General features: G+C 46.4%; 1 protein-coding gene across 3 annotated transcripts in view; it reads left to right on the top strand.

Annotated features, from left to right (window-relative positions):
* The window catches only part of CREB5 (cAMP responsive element binding protein 5), an 881,413-nt gene that overhangs the window by 153,718 nt on the left and 709,935 nt on the right, over positions 1-17,760 (top strand). The gene's annotated exons all lie outside the window — the stretch shown is intronic.

Genomic DNA, 17,760 nt, shown 5'->3' on the forward strand with positions numbered 1-17,760 from the left:
TATATTACTTTTTGATGACACTGGAATCTTTTGGTTTGAAGGATCCAAAATGTTATAATTAGTGAGGTTTGGGTGGACCCTTGGACACTGTGGCAGCTGACCACGCCCATGGGGGGAAGTCCTGTGAGGGGCCACAGGTGAGGCTCAGCTTAGGACACACAAACACAGAGATTGATCTTTTATTAGACAATGTGATGAAGCCACCAGAGGTGGCAGTGGTGAGCAGCAGAAGTAGCCCGGCTGGGCTGGTATCCCTCAGGCACTGGAACAGCGACTCCTCCGGTAGCAGTGCTGTAGTGGAAAGAACTGAGAATAGCGAGTACAGTGGAATATGCACAGAGCCCCAGTATGGAGAACCCCAGGATAGGGAGAGCAGGCCCTCGAGGAGCGAGTACCTGATCCCTGAGAGCTGAGAGGCTTGAAGGTAATGTACTTACACAGCGGTTCCATGTAGGAGATGACACTAGGGCTGGAACGGAGGCAGGCCCTCGAGGAGCGAGTACCTGGTTCCAGGGAACAGCTCTGAGGTGAAGATGGTAGTACTCACTGGAAGATAGTGAATCCTTCCAGGCAGAAGAGAAGGTAGGAACAGGCAGCGAGTCAGGGATCATGGGCCCTCGAGGAGCGAGTACCGGTTTCCTGATAGTGACCTGAAAAGCAAGTGAGGCCCCCGAGGAGTGGGTACCCCATTAGCGTTAAGAGTCCAATGGAATTGGAGGCAGAGTAGCTGGGTACGGAGAGCGAATCCCATCCGTAAGATACCCCTTGCTAATTCAAAGGCTAACAAACGTAGGCTTTAAATATCCAGGCAGCGTGATGACATCACAGGGGGACGCCCCTGAGGTTCGCGCCAAGTAGGAAATAAGAGAGAGGGCCGCGTGGCGTGCACGCCCTAAGGTAAGAGAGGAGCATGGCGGGAGGCAGCGCCCAAGCCGGTCTGGGGACGCCGGATAGGATGGCAGGCAGATGCCGCGGCAGCCAGGCGTCCATCCATAGCGAGAGGAGGTGCAAAGAAAGAAAGGTAGGCGGAGTGAAGCCATCGGGAAGGGACGGTTGCAACACAAAACTAACACAATTGAGGGACAAATCCCCACTTCTGTCTCATGAGAAGGAAGGGTGGACAGAAAACTTCCTCTCAAATTAAAACAAATCCTCATATACTCAAAAACACATGAATACTGAGATCCACAGCTGACCACTGGGTGTGGGTCAGTAGGTGTGATTTTCGAATTTCTTAACCTACTCAGTATAGGGTTGCAGCCAATACTGGGTAAGGATAGATGTAACCTTTTTCTCAAGGAGTTAACTGTTTCGAAAGGGCTCACAAAAGAATTTGTTTCTGGGGCTGTCTTTGCTATCACTCTTCCTCTCTTCTCTGTGCCCCAAGGTGTGGGTCCTTTCTATGCATGTGAAGGCAGACCTTCTTGGCACAGGTAGTAGAGTGGTTCTCTTCGTTTACTTGTGTGCGTATCTCTCATACTTTGTGTGCACTCAGATGTGAGGATGCAGGGACAGACGGACTGGATACAATGCTGGGTGTTCAAATAACCTTTACTGATTTAGGAAACATGAAATAAATATCCAGTCATCCATAAGCAAGTAGACTTTACAGCTGAAGGTCCATTCTCTTCTGTGTAGGTATTGCTGAACTCAGGTTCTTCAGACAACGCTTATCACTCCTGCCCTGAGGGTATAACATGCTCAGCCTCTTGGGAAGTTCCTACTCTGCATGGGATCCCCTTAGAACATGGAAAAGTCCTACCTGAGTCCCAGTACCCAGCCCCTGTCTTGGTCCCCTGGATATGAAGATCCTGTTGAGGGTCTTTCAGTTTTCTTCACCTTCTTCCTTTGGGACATGACTCCTCAGAAGGAAAAGTCTGATAGAAAATTTCAGAGCTGTGATTCTTAGTCCCAGCTCCCTGGCAAGGAGGGCTGGACAAAAACCTCCTTCCAAACAAAATAGTATCATCTCTGATTGACAAAAATCTCTTCTGGAGGGAAAACACTGTCACTGCAGATCTGTCTCTCTCCTAGACAGGGTTCTACCAGGTCTTCAGTGTCTTGGCCTCCGGATACGGGGAACTGCCATCACCACCATGACCAGGTTTCTACTCTAATGTGACGTCTCAAAAATAGTAAAACACTTAACAAAGTCTCTGCTATTAATCAGAGGTAGAGCCAGACTGGCAGGAAGTGCCCAGAAAAGATTAGCCTCCAAAATGAATATACCTAGGATGGGATAGGCCTCACTTTGAAAGAAACACCTAGAGATCCTCATTACTCAAACGCCAACCAAAAATACCACACCTTTCCTACTCCTAGCCCCCACTTCTAGGGAAAGGTTCCACCCACTTCAGACAGCCTCTGGGGGAGGTGCTGATAAGAGGAATCTCCTTCTAGATAACTAATTCCTAGGGTAGGGAACTAGGGTCATCTAGTGGTCGACCAGGGGGTTGCCACGTAGAGAAACTACAAAAATTCAGATTTTTCTTGTTCAACTCCATATCAAAAATGCAAGCAGGAAACTACAACTGCAGCAACCTCCAGTGGGAATGCCATGGCAAGCTCTAACCTAGTAGTTCTTAACCTTTTTTCCATTTGGACACACCTTTCACATGAAGCTCATATGCATGACACACTGAATACATGACTGTCACTGGGCTAAATGTAAGTATTTACTCTGCACCCACAGGAACCCCCTGACCCCCAACAATGGGTGCATAGCAGAACTAGGATATTTCCCCTTAAAATTCACAAAAAAAACCCCAAACTCTGATTCTGCTGTTATCTCAGTAACAGCAACACAAATTCTGTGCATACAAAACCTGAAAAGAAAAAACAACTAGCACATGTTTAGCAAACCTGCCATACCATACTAGCACTAACTTCGAAAGCTCAAACAGCAATGAAAAGGCAGCAGTACATCTCCAATGCACAACAAATAAAACACAACAAATAAGAATAATACAATGCCTACATGCTAGTAAAATACCTCACCTCGGTCACCCATCCAGAACTGCCCTTCACCAAGTACAGAATAAAAGACCATAAATTCAAAATTGGAAACATAAATCTGGAATGGAAACCCCAAAAAGCCACTCTGCATGCAGTACTAAACTGGAGAACTAGAAACAAATACATTTCCTCTTACAGAAAGTACAAAGATAGAAGACATGCACATTCCCAAAACTGGTTCTACTATCGTGTCTATGAGCCGACAGTGGCTTCTAATCATTAGGTAACTCTACAAGGATGGTTCAATATTGTTATAGTCCACAATTGCTGCACTTATCTCATATTGACTCAGTCTGTCTCGAGCTGCCCGACACCACGGTGTTTCGGAGCAACGGCTCCTTCTTCAAGGGCGGGACGTTTTACCGAGAGGCTGCTAGAGTGCTGCAGAATACTGTATAACATAAAAAACATACCATTACATACATCCTAAATGTTAGTGACTTCTAAATGTCACTGAATGAGGTCACTATGCATCCGGGCTGATACATACATGCTGTCGCGGCGTTATCAGTGATGTGGACTGGGCGTTAATGTTGCGGTCAAGAATGCTCCGCTGTAAAAAATGTGTATACTCAGAATGCTTGATCAACCTTTTGATTATGCAGCGCAATGTTGCCTCCAGTTTGAGATGAACAGGTACTTGCTGGGTTTTTGGCGGCTGGTTCTTGAGAGACTCCTTTCGCTAACGCGAGAGCCGGCTTAATGATCGCCATTTTTAAAGGTATGCTGTCTAGGGTACTTAATGACGTGGGAGGGTTGTACTGGTGACGTGGAGGCGGTGCAGGCGCGGTGAATGGACTGTGCTGATGACGTGTCAGAGTGTTGGTTTCGTTGCTAACAAATTTCAGATCATCGTGAACCACTCTATTTTGTCATTTAATCCTTCCGGTTCCAGGGAATTGAGACGGTAAATCCATTGATTTTCTTTTCGATTGAGAATGTTATCTCTATCACCACCTCTCCACGCGGATCGAATATGTTCCAATATTATCCATGTTAGATCTCCAAATGTGTGTCCTGAGTCAATACAATGCTGCACCATGGGAGCTTTGACGTCCTTATTATTGATGCGGCATTTATGCTCAGTGAGCCTGATCCTGATTTTCCGTGTTGTTCTTCCTATGTAGACCTTGGGACAGGGGCACTGCAGTGCGTAGATGACGTAGTCAGTATTGCAATCTACATCATCGTTTAATTTTACTGCCTGTCCTGTGCGGGGATGATGCCATATAGTGCCAAGATGCGCTTGTGGGCAAAAAATACATTTGCCACAGGTGGTTTGTCCGGTAATGACTGGTTACCGGACAAACCACCTGTGGCAAATGTATTTTTTGCCCACAAGCGCATCTTGGCACTATATGGCATCATCCCCGCACAGGACAGGCAGTAAAATTAAACGATGATGTAGATTGCAATACTGACTACGTCATCTACGCACTGCAGTGCCCCTGTCCCAAGGTCTACATAGGAAGAACAACACGGAAAATCAGGATCAGGCTCACTGAGCATAAATGCCGCATCAATAATAAGGACGTCAAAGCTCCCATGGTGCAGCATTGTATTGACTCAGGACACACATTTGGAGATCTAACATGGATAATATTGGAACATATTCGATCCGCGTGGAGAGGTGGTGATAGAGATAACATTCTCAATCGAAAAGAAAATCAATGGATTTACCGTCTCAATTCCCTGGAACCGGAAGGATTAAATGACAAAATAGAGTGGTTCACGATGATCTGAAATTTGTTAGCAACGAAACCAACACTCCGACACGTCATCAGCACAGTCCATTCACCGCGCCTGCACTGCCTCCACGTCACCAGTACAACCCTCCCACGTCATTAAGTACCCTAGACAGCATACCTTTAAAAATGGCGATCATTAAGCCGGCTCTCGCGTTAGCGAAAGGAGTCTCTCAAGAACCAGCCGCCAAAAACCCAGCAAGTACCTGTTCATCTCAAACTGGAGGCAACATTGCGCTGCATAATCAAAAGGTTGATCAAGCATTCTGAGTATACACATTTTTTACAGCGGAGCATTCTTGACCGCAACATTAACGCCCAGTCCACATCACTGATAACGCCGCGACAGCATGTATGTATCAGCCCGGATGCATAGTGACCTCATTCAGTGACATTTAGAAGTCACTAACATTTAGGATGTATGTAATGGTATGTTTTTTATGTTATACAGTATTCTGCAGCACTCTAGCAGCCTCTCGGTAAAACGTCCCGCCCTTGAAGAAGGAGCCGTTGCTCCGAAACACCGTGGTGTCGGGCAGCTCGAGACAGACTGAGTCAATATGAGATAAGTGCAGCAATTGTGGACTATAACAATATTGAACCATCCTTGTAGAGTTACCTAATGATTAGAAGCCACTGTCGGCTCATAGACACGATAGTAGAACCACTTCGGGGTCCTATCGTATGAAGGTAAACTCTACTTACATCTATACATGACATGTACTTATTTCCTGTATATATTATCATGTTATGAGACATTGGGTCTATATTTCAGTGCATTCCCAAAACTGGCATACGGGTTTTGCACCCCCTCACTCCTCCATGCTCCATTATCTCAGTTTTCCCAATTACTCCTTTTTAGTCATCCCCACACACTCACATTCCTGCCCAGCATTCCAGACCCAGCCCCTCTCCTGCATCCTCTTCCCTGAGCTCCCTCTCTCCCCTGCTTGACAGTCCCTGCCCCCTTCCTCCCGACCTCCTGTTTTCAACCCCTTCCTACTCAGCAGCCCCCAGTGACACTCCCTCTCTTTTCCGCCTCTCCTTCCCCAGCATCCCCTACCTCCTTTTCCCCACCCCCTACCAGGCTGAAGAGAGCATCAGCAGCATTACTTCCAGGTCCAGTAGGGGAAGATAAAGTTGGTGTCCCATTGGGCCCAGAAGATCAGGAGCAGGCAAAGACTCACTCTGATCTGGATGAAAGAGGAAACAGCCCCCTGCTGAGCCAGAAACAGAAGAAAGTGAGAGTAGCCTCCTGTCAGGCCCAATGAAGGAGAAGTCAATTAGCTCCCACCCGGGCTTATGAGAAATCAGCCTCCTGGTGGCCCTGCGACACAATTCCCAGGGCCTCGCGACACAACAGTGTGTCCAGACACACCTGTTGAGAAACAGGGCTCTAAACTCTACTGCTCGGTACTAATACTAGGCCAGAATCTCTGGGGACGATCCCATGGGATCTCTACATTCAGATTTAACTCTCCTCCTCTGCCTTCGTGGGTGCACCACATATGCACAACAGACTTACAGTGTGAGGGCAGTTTATAGAAGTGCATTGATATCTGTGGGTGTTTTCTTTTTTTATCCATTTCCTTGCATTTCCTTGCATTTCAAAGCATTATCCAGTACAAAAGCTGCAGATGAGCACAGCAGCTCAGATTTACCTGGGATCTGTTTCACCTCATGATCTATTTCCTGCCTTTCCAAATCCTCTAAAGAAGTTCATTCATTCTGCCCTGGGAGGACATGGAAGTCAGGAGGACAGAGTAACCAGAATTTCAGATGTGGGAGACCCCCAAATATATGACCCTTTCTGTTCCAATAGTACAGGATATTTTAGGTGGGGGAAACCCAGGAGTTTCCTTTGCCTGAGATGTTGATAAAATGTTTTAATGTTTGGAACCGCACTACTGCAGAATGACCATTGGATGGCACGTGTTGTGATACTGGATTACTGGGTTATGGTTAGTGGTATGTGGTAAAGGCACCTGAGTGCTAGCGTTTTGGCTAATGTAGTTTCCCTTAAACTTATGGAAGGTTATGATTGGTTGGGAAGTGTCCCAGGAAGGTATAAATCTTGGAGCAAATTGGCGGGAGTGACTCTTTCAAGGTTGGAGCTTGAGAGGGGCCTCTAGGATGTAGGGAGCCTGGAGTAGCCGGGCTGTGGGCTGGTGGGCTCGGAGATTCTCCCAGAAAGGAACGAGGCCATGTAGGGGCTTTCACTTCAAGGGGAAAAAGCCTGAGGCCAATGAGTGAATGCCATCTCCTTAGGAGAGCTCCATGGAGGAGGAGATGAAGGGCTGCCCTGAGACGAGGAGAAGCCCAGCAAAAGCTGGAGGGGGAAGGAAACCGGGCAAGCCTGCGCATTGCCAGGAGAGGCCCAGGACGATTGGCGAGAAGGTGCCCAAAGTCAAGAGGCTGTGGGTCGCTCTGGAGGATTGGGGGGGGGGGGGGCGGTCAGGTGTATATTCAACCAGAAGAGTACCGGTAATTGGGATTTGAGCTTCGAGTCCCACAGTGAGAGGGAGAGAGAGGAAGAAAGGTGAAGTACGTAAAGACGAGTCTATGATAAGGAGGGGGATTGATGGATCTTAATTCTAAGTATGGACAGAGTATGGTACTTAAACATTTGAAGTGAAAATTGTATTTTTTAGTATATGCTTTATTCTGACTACATATCCCCTGAACTCTGAGTATTCAGGATCAAGTATGTAGTGTGTACCCTATACTAAAATATAATATAGTGGCTGGTTGTAAAATCCAGAAATAAAGATCAAATTGTTGTGAGATTTCATCTATACCAGAACTATAAGAGGGATATAGAGGTCCATATTTAGTCACTGTCTAGACAGATAGCAAGGCTAGCCAGATAAACTTATCCAGGCAACTTTAGAGATATATTCAATAGTGCACCCACACAATTGAATATAGTCAACTAATTTTATCCAGCTAATTTTAGGACAGCTTTTTGGTCCGATCAGATTTAACTGATCTGACCAGCTCACTTTGAATATTGGATTTAGCTGGATAACTCAGCCGGCTAAGTCAGCTCTTCCTAGTTATGGCCTGAAATGCCCCTAACTTAGGTCTGGATTCACCATTCTGCGATAGAATGGTGAATCCAGCGAAAACGGGGTGGGCCTGCGAAAGCCAGCAGCCTTCGCACCACTGCGGTGTTCTCGCTGCCGGCTTTTGCACCCAATAGCGCCACCATGAAAGGTGGCGCTATTGGGCGCGCTACTGGCGACGATAACGTTGCTTACCTTATCGCCGCCAGCGAAGACATTGCTGAGTCTGCCTCCTCGCCGCCCCGACTCCTCCCCTTGCCGCCCCGACTGAACCCCGACTCCGCCCACGCATGCTATCGCACGCGATAAGCGTTAGAAAATGACCCCCTTAGCTGGCTAAATTCTAGCCTGCTAACATTAATTGGATAAGATATAGCTGGCTAATTGCCCAAATATTCATTTAGCTGGATAAGTTCTGAGTTATTTGTCTAAATGCTTCTGAATATAGACCTCATAGGGACCAGGTTTATGGAGGGGAGAAAAGGTGATGCCCTCCCAGTATTCTACCCTACTGTTTGTTTCCAACAGGGTCCACTTTACCATCACATCACACAAATTGTTTGAATCCACAAAAATAAAATTGAGAGTCTGACACTTACCATTTTGGGGTAGATCCTCTCATCGTTTTATGCGCCCTGTGGTAGTGGGGTTACACAGCATATGGTGGCAGCAAGACCACCAAACCCATTTAATCTGCCCATTTTCTCTTCCTGCAGCAATACCATAGAGTCAGTTTGATCTCCAGCTTCTAATTTAATTCCCACAACTAAGGATTCCCTTTGCCTGTCTCAGGCTGTCTTCAGATCTGATACTGATTTTGCCCCAGTCTCCACTGGGAGGCTGTTTCATGTGTCCATCACCTTTTGCGTGAGATAATGTTTTCCTGTTCTGCCTGAAGTCCCATCCTTACAGCTTGCTGTTGAGGTGCACCATGCCATGTCGCACCTCTTTTCCTCAGCTGGAAAATAGGTTTGTGCAGGCAAAAAAATGTCATTTTTTATGGAATTTCTTTTGTTTTCTTTTATGTTATTTCATTTAGCCTGCACAAAAAAAATATTTTGTGTGGGTTAGAACATATTTGGTGCAATTTAATATGAATTTAATGCACACTAAAATTGAAAAGTGGAATAAAATGATATATATGAAAACTGGCATACTCTAAAGGAAACAAAACAAATGACCACACATCTGTATTGGGAAATAGTGTGCACTTGTTAGTTGAGAAAGGGGTATTGCTAGTACTGCCATCTTGCACCTAAAAGCATTTTTCAGCCTGGTAAAGGCTTCATCTTTACACAATGCTGTGTCAGTTTTCCTGTGGCAAATGTGTTTTGGAGCTAGTTGATGCGGTTCCCCCTTCCTGCTTTCTCCAGCTCTACGCTGCCTCTCACCACATGATGGTGTAGACTGTTCCACATTCCTTTCACACTAAATGCACACTGTAGGCCTTACCTTCCTTCCAGATGAGTAAACACTGAGGATTTCGCAGACAGGGAAAAAGTTAATTTTCCTGGGAATGTTTTGGGCAGGAGATCTTTAGCATCTTGTGGACCGGGTCACTCATGAAAAATACAACACAGCCCTGCCAGTGTTGGGAGTAAGTGTGGGACAGTTTCACCAGGCACATATCACTTTAGGGCTGGTGACTGCCTTTGGCTCAGCAGGAAAGTTCATTCTTTTCTGCAGCAGCCTGTTAGGATCCTGCCCGCGGCTGCCCTGCAGGCAGTCCTCTACCTTCCGCAGCCAGCCAGGCCGCCGACGCCATCCCTCGCGGCAGGCTGAGCCCGCCCAATGCCTTCTTTCATCTTTGCATCTGGAGCCGCCACTGCTGATTCCGCCTCCATGGTGGGGAAGACCCTGCTGGGATTTCCTCTTGCAGCAGGAGGCCCCCAACATCGGGCCTTTGTTTCCCGGCCTAGTGCCGCTCCTGCCTGCTCTTCTTCATGACATGGACGCCGCCAACGCTGCCAATGGTCCTGCCCCTCTCTAGGCACACGGCCATGCCTCTCTTCAGTTTTTAAAGGGCCAGCGGCGGAAAAAGCCCTGCGGCCCTCAGCAATGATGTCATCAGTCTTCGCCGAATCAGCCCTATAAAAGGGCCCAGCCTCAGTTCCTCAGGGCCTTCTGATCCCGTCTTCACAGCTTCTGTGGTCTTCTTCCTGATCCAGGTCCTCTGTGGTCTTCTTGTGCCTTGATGGATCTTCGTTCCATGTTCTTCGTGTTCTGAACTTCGTCACTTTGATGTTCCTGGTCTCGTCCCTCGTTGGAGCTCCCTTGTTGCCTGTTTCGTATTCCTGATGTTCCAGATGTCCAGTTCTCCTGATGTCCTGATGTTCCGTGTCCTGAGGTACCATGTTCCAAATTCCGATATTCCAGTCCTGACTCCGTCCGTCTCATCTTCAGCTCTTCGTCCAGTTCCCAGGTCTCTTGTCTGTTCACCTCTCTTGGCGTGCCACCATCATGGTCTGTGACCAGCCCATGGGGGGCTGTGTAGGGCGCATTGTGGCACAAAGCCTGTCTTCATGCCTGCAGCACAAGACTCCGGAAGACTCCTGGTTTTAATGCCTTGCTTCTGAGAATCCTGAGTCTTGAATCCTGTCCTGGTCTTCGGAGTTCCTTGTGCCTTGCTTCTGAGAATCCTGAGTCTTGAATCCTGAATCTTGAATCCTGTCCCAGTCTTTGGAGTTCCTTGTGCCTGCTTCCATCCATGCTTCATACTCTGCCAGAACCTGATCCACTTCAGCATGGTCCACGATCAGCCACAGGGGGCTGTGTAGGGCACGCCCTGGTGCAGGCCTCTCCTGAATCTTCATCATGTCCTGGCTTCTAGTTCCACTTCTTCGCCTGGAGTCTGCCTCGCATTCAGTGTTGTCCATGGCCAGCCATGGGTGGCTGTGTAGGGCACGCTGCAATGCAGTTCTCACCCAGTACTTTCGCCTGAGTCCTGAATCCTTGCCTGAGACCTCCAAGTAACTTGAATCTTTGTCCGAGTCTTCTGAGTAACCTGAATCCTTGACCGAGTCTTCTGAGTATCCTGAGTCCTTGACTGAGTCCTCCGAGTATCCAAGTCTACATCTAAATCCTCCGAGTATCCTGAGTCCATGTCCGAGTCCTCCGAGTATCCTGAGTCTTTGAGTCTTTTTGTTCCTGCCCTCAGCCTCCGTCTGGCCTCACGTGGCGAGTTCGGAAGGGCTATCAAGTGGCCGGAGGGCCACTTTTGAGACCAGCATTGCGTTGCTGGGTCTCATTGGTGTGTGTAGTTCCAGTGGAGGGCTGAGCCTGCCTTGCATCTGTTCCGGATATTCCTCGCCTTGTCTTCAGTCCAGCCTTGCTCCTACTCTGCCCATGCTCGTACCTGTTCACCTCTCACAGTGTGTCTTGGGGCTCCTCCCTGAGCTGCACCGTGATCCTAGTCTCACATCCTCCCTTGAAATAGGACCGTGCCTCCATGTTCCTAACAGGATCCGAAGGCCGCACTCCTAACACAGCCTTCTGCATCCTGTAGAATCTGCTCATGCGATGCCGAGTCCCGTGCTCCCTTCCTCTGCCTTTAATATATCTTCTGTATGTACAGATGTGGTACTGGCCAGTTGTTGGTCAAATTCTGGCTGCAGTTGAGCCTGGAAAGCAGGGGCATACACAGGGCTAACTCTTTACTCTCACAGCCCTGGGGTATTGGGTTCTTTCTGATGCGGGGTGGGTTGGGAAGGAATACTACTCTGAGATCCAAGATGTTGCAGTGAATCTCTTTATCTCTTTACTTTCAATGGGAGGGATGTAAGTGCCAATAAAATACTCTGGACACTCAAGTTGGGTGTCCAAACAAAACTTTACGTAGCAATTTTTCGAAAGCAAGTAGGGGCACTTTACACATCAGTTGTTGGCACAAACAGCATGTTATCACAGTTCTCCAGCTTTCTTTATACAGGCAAGTGTCTCTCAGTAATTGAACCAGGGAAAGCTTTCCAGCATTCTCAGACCCTGTGGGGGAGGTATCTTAATTTGGGCAGAAAATTCCCCTTCCACAAATGCTGGCAGACAAAAAAAATAGGATTTCAGTCTCTGCACAACTCCCACTTGTACCTCTCCTCCACAGGATGAAGACCGCGAATGGGAGCCTCCAAGTATAACAGAAAGATCTTACTCACAGCTCTCTCTTTCCAGATGACACCCTGGATTTTTTCTTTTTGGATGGAAGGTCCAGGCAGCAGGGAACAAACAGTTCCTCTGCTTTTCCCCACTTCAAGGCAGGAATTGTGGCAGCAAAAATCTTCCTCCCAGATCCTCAAAACAAATTCTTCACTCAAAAAAATCCCAAACTGGAATTTTCTTGCAGCAAGTCACCACTGGATACCACCCTCGGATTGGAGTGGAACAGGCAGAGTCTTCCCTATCCTGGCTATCTCAAAGAGGGGACTTCCCCATGATCCCTTCCAAAACCAAGAACCAATGGTCTTGTAAAAATTCCAAAACAAGCCCCAAATCCCTTCAACAGCTCTGGGACACCCTTTCTGAATAGACTGGGTGCCAGCAAGGCAATTGGCTCTTTTCAGTGCAGCTTCCAAATTTTGGGGGCGGGGGCATGGGGCAGGGCTAGTACGCTAGGAAGAAAATCAACTCTTGCGCCTTTAATTGCTAACTCAAAATACCACACCTAGCTATGCAGGATGCAAGCTGCTTTTACACCATCATGGGCTAGCCATTCCAGCAACCTCACTGGAGGAGCTGTTCTGAAGAGGTGCACCCTTCCCTCTACTACCTAACTCCTACTCCTAGCTTAAAAAAGGTTTTGGAATTAAGGTCAATGATCCCAAAGGATCACCACACAGGTAAGCAGAACCCAACACATCATTCATGCATTTCTTCCATCTCCAAATATGCAGCTAGCCGATTCCAGTACTTTGAGCGCGGAGTAGAAATTATTACAAGTAGTGTCGGCCGGACTTAGTGGCAGTGCTGCCATGCTGAGGTACCTGGGTTTGATTCCTGAGCCAGCTTCTGTTCCTCCGGCCAGCAGGTTCTGCAAAGGCAGCGTTCACAGGCCCTGTAGGGGAGCAGAGCGTAGGGAGGGTGTCCCAGCTGTAGCACAGAAGTGACACCTAGTGGCAGGTCTCAGGAAGCATACCTACCAGGTTCTGGAGGGAGTCATGGTCTGTGGCCCATGGCCAAGGACTGTCCTTACAAAGGCTGTGCTAGACATACAAGGAAGAGGGTGGTTACAAAATGGAGGAGAGCCCCCCCCGGCACCAGAGAATGAAGGCAGTTGGCTGCATAAGCCCAACAGAGGCTGGTTTGAATTGAGCTGGAAGCACAAAGAGGCAGGAGGAAACTGCTATAAAAGGTAAATACCAATTCTGGTTCCTACTGCTCAGTTTGGTTGATGCTGGGGATGTTATTTAACATGGCAATACAATGCCAAACGGTAGGAGAGACCAAATACTGCTCCTGCAGGCATCCCTAATGCTAAGTTAAAGAGAAGCACTATTGTAGTATCTCTGACACACCGCAGGGCTTGGAATGCCCCTAGTGTGGCGCTTCTGTGCCAGAGAAGTGAAATTTGTAATTCTATATGAAAGCAAAATAAGTATAAAATTAGCATAGTGCTTTAAGACTCATCATGCCCCTGACATGTTTCACTGACAGGGATGTTAAGGTGATCTCTGACTGATTACTGACTGACTTGCCTCTATACAAATATCATAATGCCTCAGTATTGCTCCATGGGGCGACCTCATCTTGAGTATTCTGTGCAGTTCTGGTCATTGCATCCCAAAAAAGATAAAGCAGAATTAGAAAAGGTACTGAGAAGGGAGACCAAAATGATAAAGGGGATGAAACGATTCCCCTATGAAGAAAGGCTAAAATGTTTAGGCCTCTTTAGCTTGGAGAAGAGACTGCTGATGGGAAATATGATTAAGGTCTATGAAATAATGAATGGAGTGGAACGAGAAAAAGTTAATTGGTTGTTTTCTCTTGCAAAGAGTACAAAGATCAGGGGACACACAATGAAGTTACTAGGTGATACATTTAAAACTAATAAGAAAAAATATTTTTTTTACTCAGCGAATAATTAAGCTCTGGAATTCGTTGCCAAACGATGTGGTGAAAACTATTAGTATAGTTGCATTTAAAAAAAGGTTTGGACAAGTTCCTGGAGGAAAAGTCTATTAACAATTATTAAGGTGGAGTTGCAGAAATCCACTTCTTATCCATGGGATAAGCAGCAGGGAATCTATCTACTACCCCTTGGGATCTTGCCAGGTACTTCTGACTTGGAGTGGCCACTGTTGGAAACTGGATACTGGGCTTGATGGACCTTTAGTCTGTCCTAGTACGGCAAATCTTATGTACTTATGGACGTAATCTGATAGCTAAACTTGCAAGTTACAGATTCCAGAAAGGAATGTAACCCCCCCCCCCCCACATCTCACCACTCTCTGTCCTCCCATCCCATCTACTCCCCCCAAAAAAAGTCATCTGTAAGGAATGTCAAAAAAGGATGTTTAAGGCAAAATGAATAAAAAGCAATCCCGTCTCTTCCTTCTCCTCTGCTGCTGCTGCTGTTGCCTCCCTGCCCTCTTTTGTGAATGGCACGATACAGTCCTAACATTGATGACTCACTGTCTGGGCTCGGGAGTTTGTTTGGCTGTTTTTTTTTTTTTTTGTTTTTCACTACAAACGGCAGTGAGCAGTTACTGGAGATAAGCATACCTGTTCAAAAGAAAAGCCTTGGGCCCCGGCAGCAGCCTGTGCTGTTCCAGGAGCCCTCTCTGGCTGCGCTTCCCTGAGGTGTGTAAGCAGGGCACCTTCACTCGCACTAAGACCTCTTCCCCCCCCCCCCCCGGACAATCAAGCATCACACCGAGGGAGCGGTCCTGTTCCCCAGGCTCTCCTTGGCAGCTGGCATGGCCCCTTGTGAATGCTGGTTCCGGGTTTCGTGGAAGAAAAATGGTCTAGTTGTGTAATGCAAGAGTTGGAATGCAGAGTTGCACTAGGAATATTGAGCTTCAGCTGTGGCATTACCTGATGAATGGAGTCCTCCTTTTTCACCCTATCTCATGTGTAGAGGGAGAAAAAAAATAGATTTAATAGACCAATCCATTCATAAAAAAAAAATAAAAAAGCCCTGGAAAATGCTAAACATGGTTGCGCGGTAAAGCAGACAGTTACCTGTCAGATTTAGAAAGAGCTAAACAGGAAGCCGATGAATGAATCATGAATAAGATTTCAGTCATACCACAATGAACCGATTCTAGTTACTTTGATGCTGTGACCAGCTCTTGCAATAACTGCTACAAAGTCATGATACTTTTCCGGCTGGTTTCTCTATGCACTGTGTTCATAGCTTGCAGCCTTAGCTTTGCTTAACTTTATTGTCCATAAAAAACTGTTGTTCCTTAAGAACCCATTGAGAAAGCAGAACTGATTACATCTGCCAACTGAAGTTGCAACTTTTGGTATCTTTAGTTATTTAAAAAAAAAAAAAAATCCACACGTTTTCTGAAACTGCTTCTTCTAATTGAAATAATACCATTTCTTACTTCCTGAAACGTTGCCGGTGCTGATAGACCTTTCGTTTTGTGTTCTGTCCTTGATTTTGCTATAGGTTTTATGATTTCACCAGCAGATTAAACCTGCCAGTGACACTCAAAATCCCAATGCAGTCCTTGAAATCTCTCTTCTTCTCTCTTCCTGAGTGTGGGTGAGGCAGAAGAGATTGGTGTGGCACTTTTGCTACCCATTTGCAATTGCCAATGGTGAGGTGAATACCTGGAATCACCTACCAGAAGAACTGGTGGTAGCCACACAGGGTGATGGAATTCAGGCATGGTGAGAACAGATACAGAGGATGGTGATATGGACAAAGGTGATGATCAGAGCGGAACCTAGTAGGGTGTGGGGCCTGGGGCAAATCATCTTGTGCAGGGCCTCCTACCTACCATCTGTTTCTCTCTCTTTCTATTGACCTCTTACACACTGCCCAGCAGCATCCCCTTCTCTCAGTCTTCCTCCGCACCCAAAACTAGATTGGTAAGAGAAGAGGGTATGCAAATTTTATCTTTTTTTTCATTCTCTCTCTCTCTTACACACACACACATACACACAAGGCACTTACTCTTTCACTTCCCCAAGTCTGACCCCAGCACTCTCCCCCTTCTGTCCCCCAGTCTCTACCAGCCAGCCCCTAAACCTCTCGGTCATCGATTTTATCTGCAGCTGCTTCCTCTTCTTCCTCCTGGCTCGTGGGAGCCAATGACGCCATCTCTTCTTGCATGCGTCATCCTCCTTCCAGCTCATGCAGGCCAATGAGATAACACCTCTTCCTTCCAGCCCATGCAGCTGATTCAGCTGGCCCTGCACCTGGAGATTTAGAGATTTCTACAAAATCTCAGAGTCTCTGGGTGAAACTCATATGTGCAGAGCCCCCCCCCCCACCCAACCTGAAAGCATAAGGCCCAAGGCAATCTCCCTGATTTCTGCCCCCCCACCCCCTCCCCAACACCACTGTCCCCATAAAGACAGCCCTGAAGATGATCACAGATCAAGCAGGGTATGCATTGACGCAGTAGGTATAGAAAACTTGGTACCTGAAGATTGGAGGGTTGAAATGTAATGCCAGTTATTAAAAAGAGATCCAGGGGTGATCTAGGAAACTATATACCTTTTGTGCCAGGCAAAATGGTAGAAATTATCATAAAGAACAAAGTTGCTGAACATGTAGATAGGCATAGTTTAATGGGACAAAGCCCACATGGATTTAGTTTTGCCTCACCAATCTGTTACATTTTTTGAGGGGATAAATAAACATGTTGATAAAGATGAGCCAGTTGATATAGTGTATCTGGATTTCTAGAAAGCATTTGAGAAAGTCCCACATGAGAGACTTCTTAGGAAATTAAAAAGTCATGGGATAATAGGGCAATGTCGTATTGTGGTTAAAAGAAAGAAAACAGATTAGGTCTAAATGGTAAATTTTCTCAATGGAGAAAGGTGAATAGTGGAGTGCTCCAGAGATCTATTTTGGAACCACTGTTTTTTTAATATATTTATAAATGACCTGGAAATGGGAACAATGAGTGCGGTGATCAAATTTACTGATGACAAAAAATGACCTTGCAAAACTGGGAGACTAGGCATACAAATGGCAAATGAAATTTAATGTGGACAAGTGCAAAGTAATGCACTTAGGGAAGAGAAACCCAAATAATAGCTCCACAATGCAAGGTCCCACATTAGGAGTCACATTAGGCGTCATCATTGATAATACATTGAAATCTTCTGCTCAGTGTGCAGCAGCAGCAAAGAAAGAAAATACAAATCCTAGGAATTATTAGGAAAGGAATGGAGAATAAAACAGAGAATATTATAATGCCTCTGTATCACTCCATGGTGTGACCTCATCTTCAGTACTGTGTGCAGTTCCGGACACCACATCTCAAGAAAGATACAGCAGAATTAGAAAAGGTACAGACAAGGCAGTCAAACTTATAAAGGGGATGGAACAATTCCCCTATAAGGAAAGACTAAAGAGGTTAGGACTGTTCAGCTGGAAAAGTGATGGCTGAGGGGAGATATGTTAGAGGTCTATAAAATAATGAATGGAGTAGAACAATTAAACATGAATCAGCTGTTTACTCTTTCAAAGAGTACAAAGGCTAGGGGACATTCAATGAAGTTGCTAAGTTGTACATTTAAAATTAATAGAAAATATTTTTTTTCGCAATGCATAATTAAGCTCTGGACTTTGTGGCCTGAGGATGAGTTGAAAGCTATTAGTGTAGCTGCATTTAAAAAAGGTTTGGACAAGTTCCTGGAGGACAACTCCTTAAACCATTATTAAGGTGAAATTGCAGAAATCCACTGGTTATCTCTGGGATATGCAACATGAAATCTATCTACCCTTTGGGATCCTGTCAGGTACGTATGACTTGGAT

The sequence above is a fragment of the Rhinatrema bivittatum genome, chromosome 2 (genome assembly GCF_901001135.1).
Source record: "Rhinatrema bivittatum chromosome 2, aRhiBiv1.1, whole genome shotgun sequence".
NCBI lineage: Eukaryota > Metazoa > Chordata > Amphibia > Gymnophiona > Rhinatrematidae > Rhinatrema > Rhinatrema bivittatum.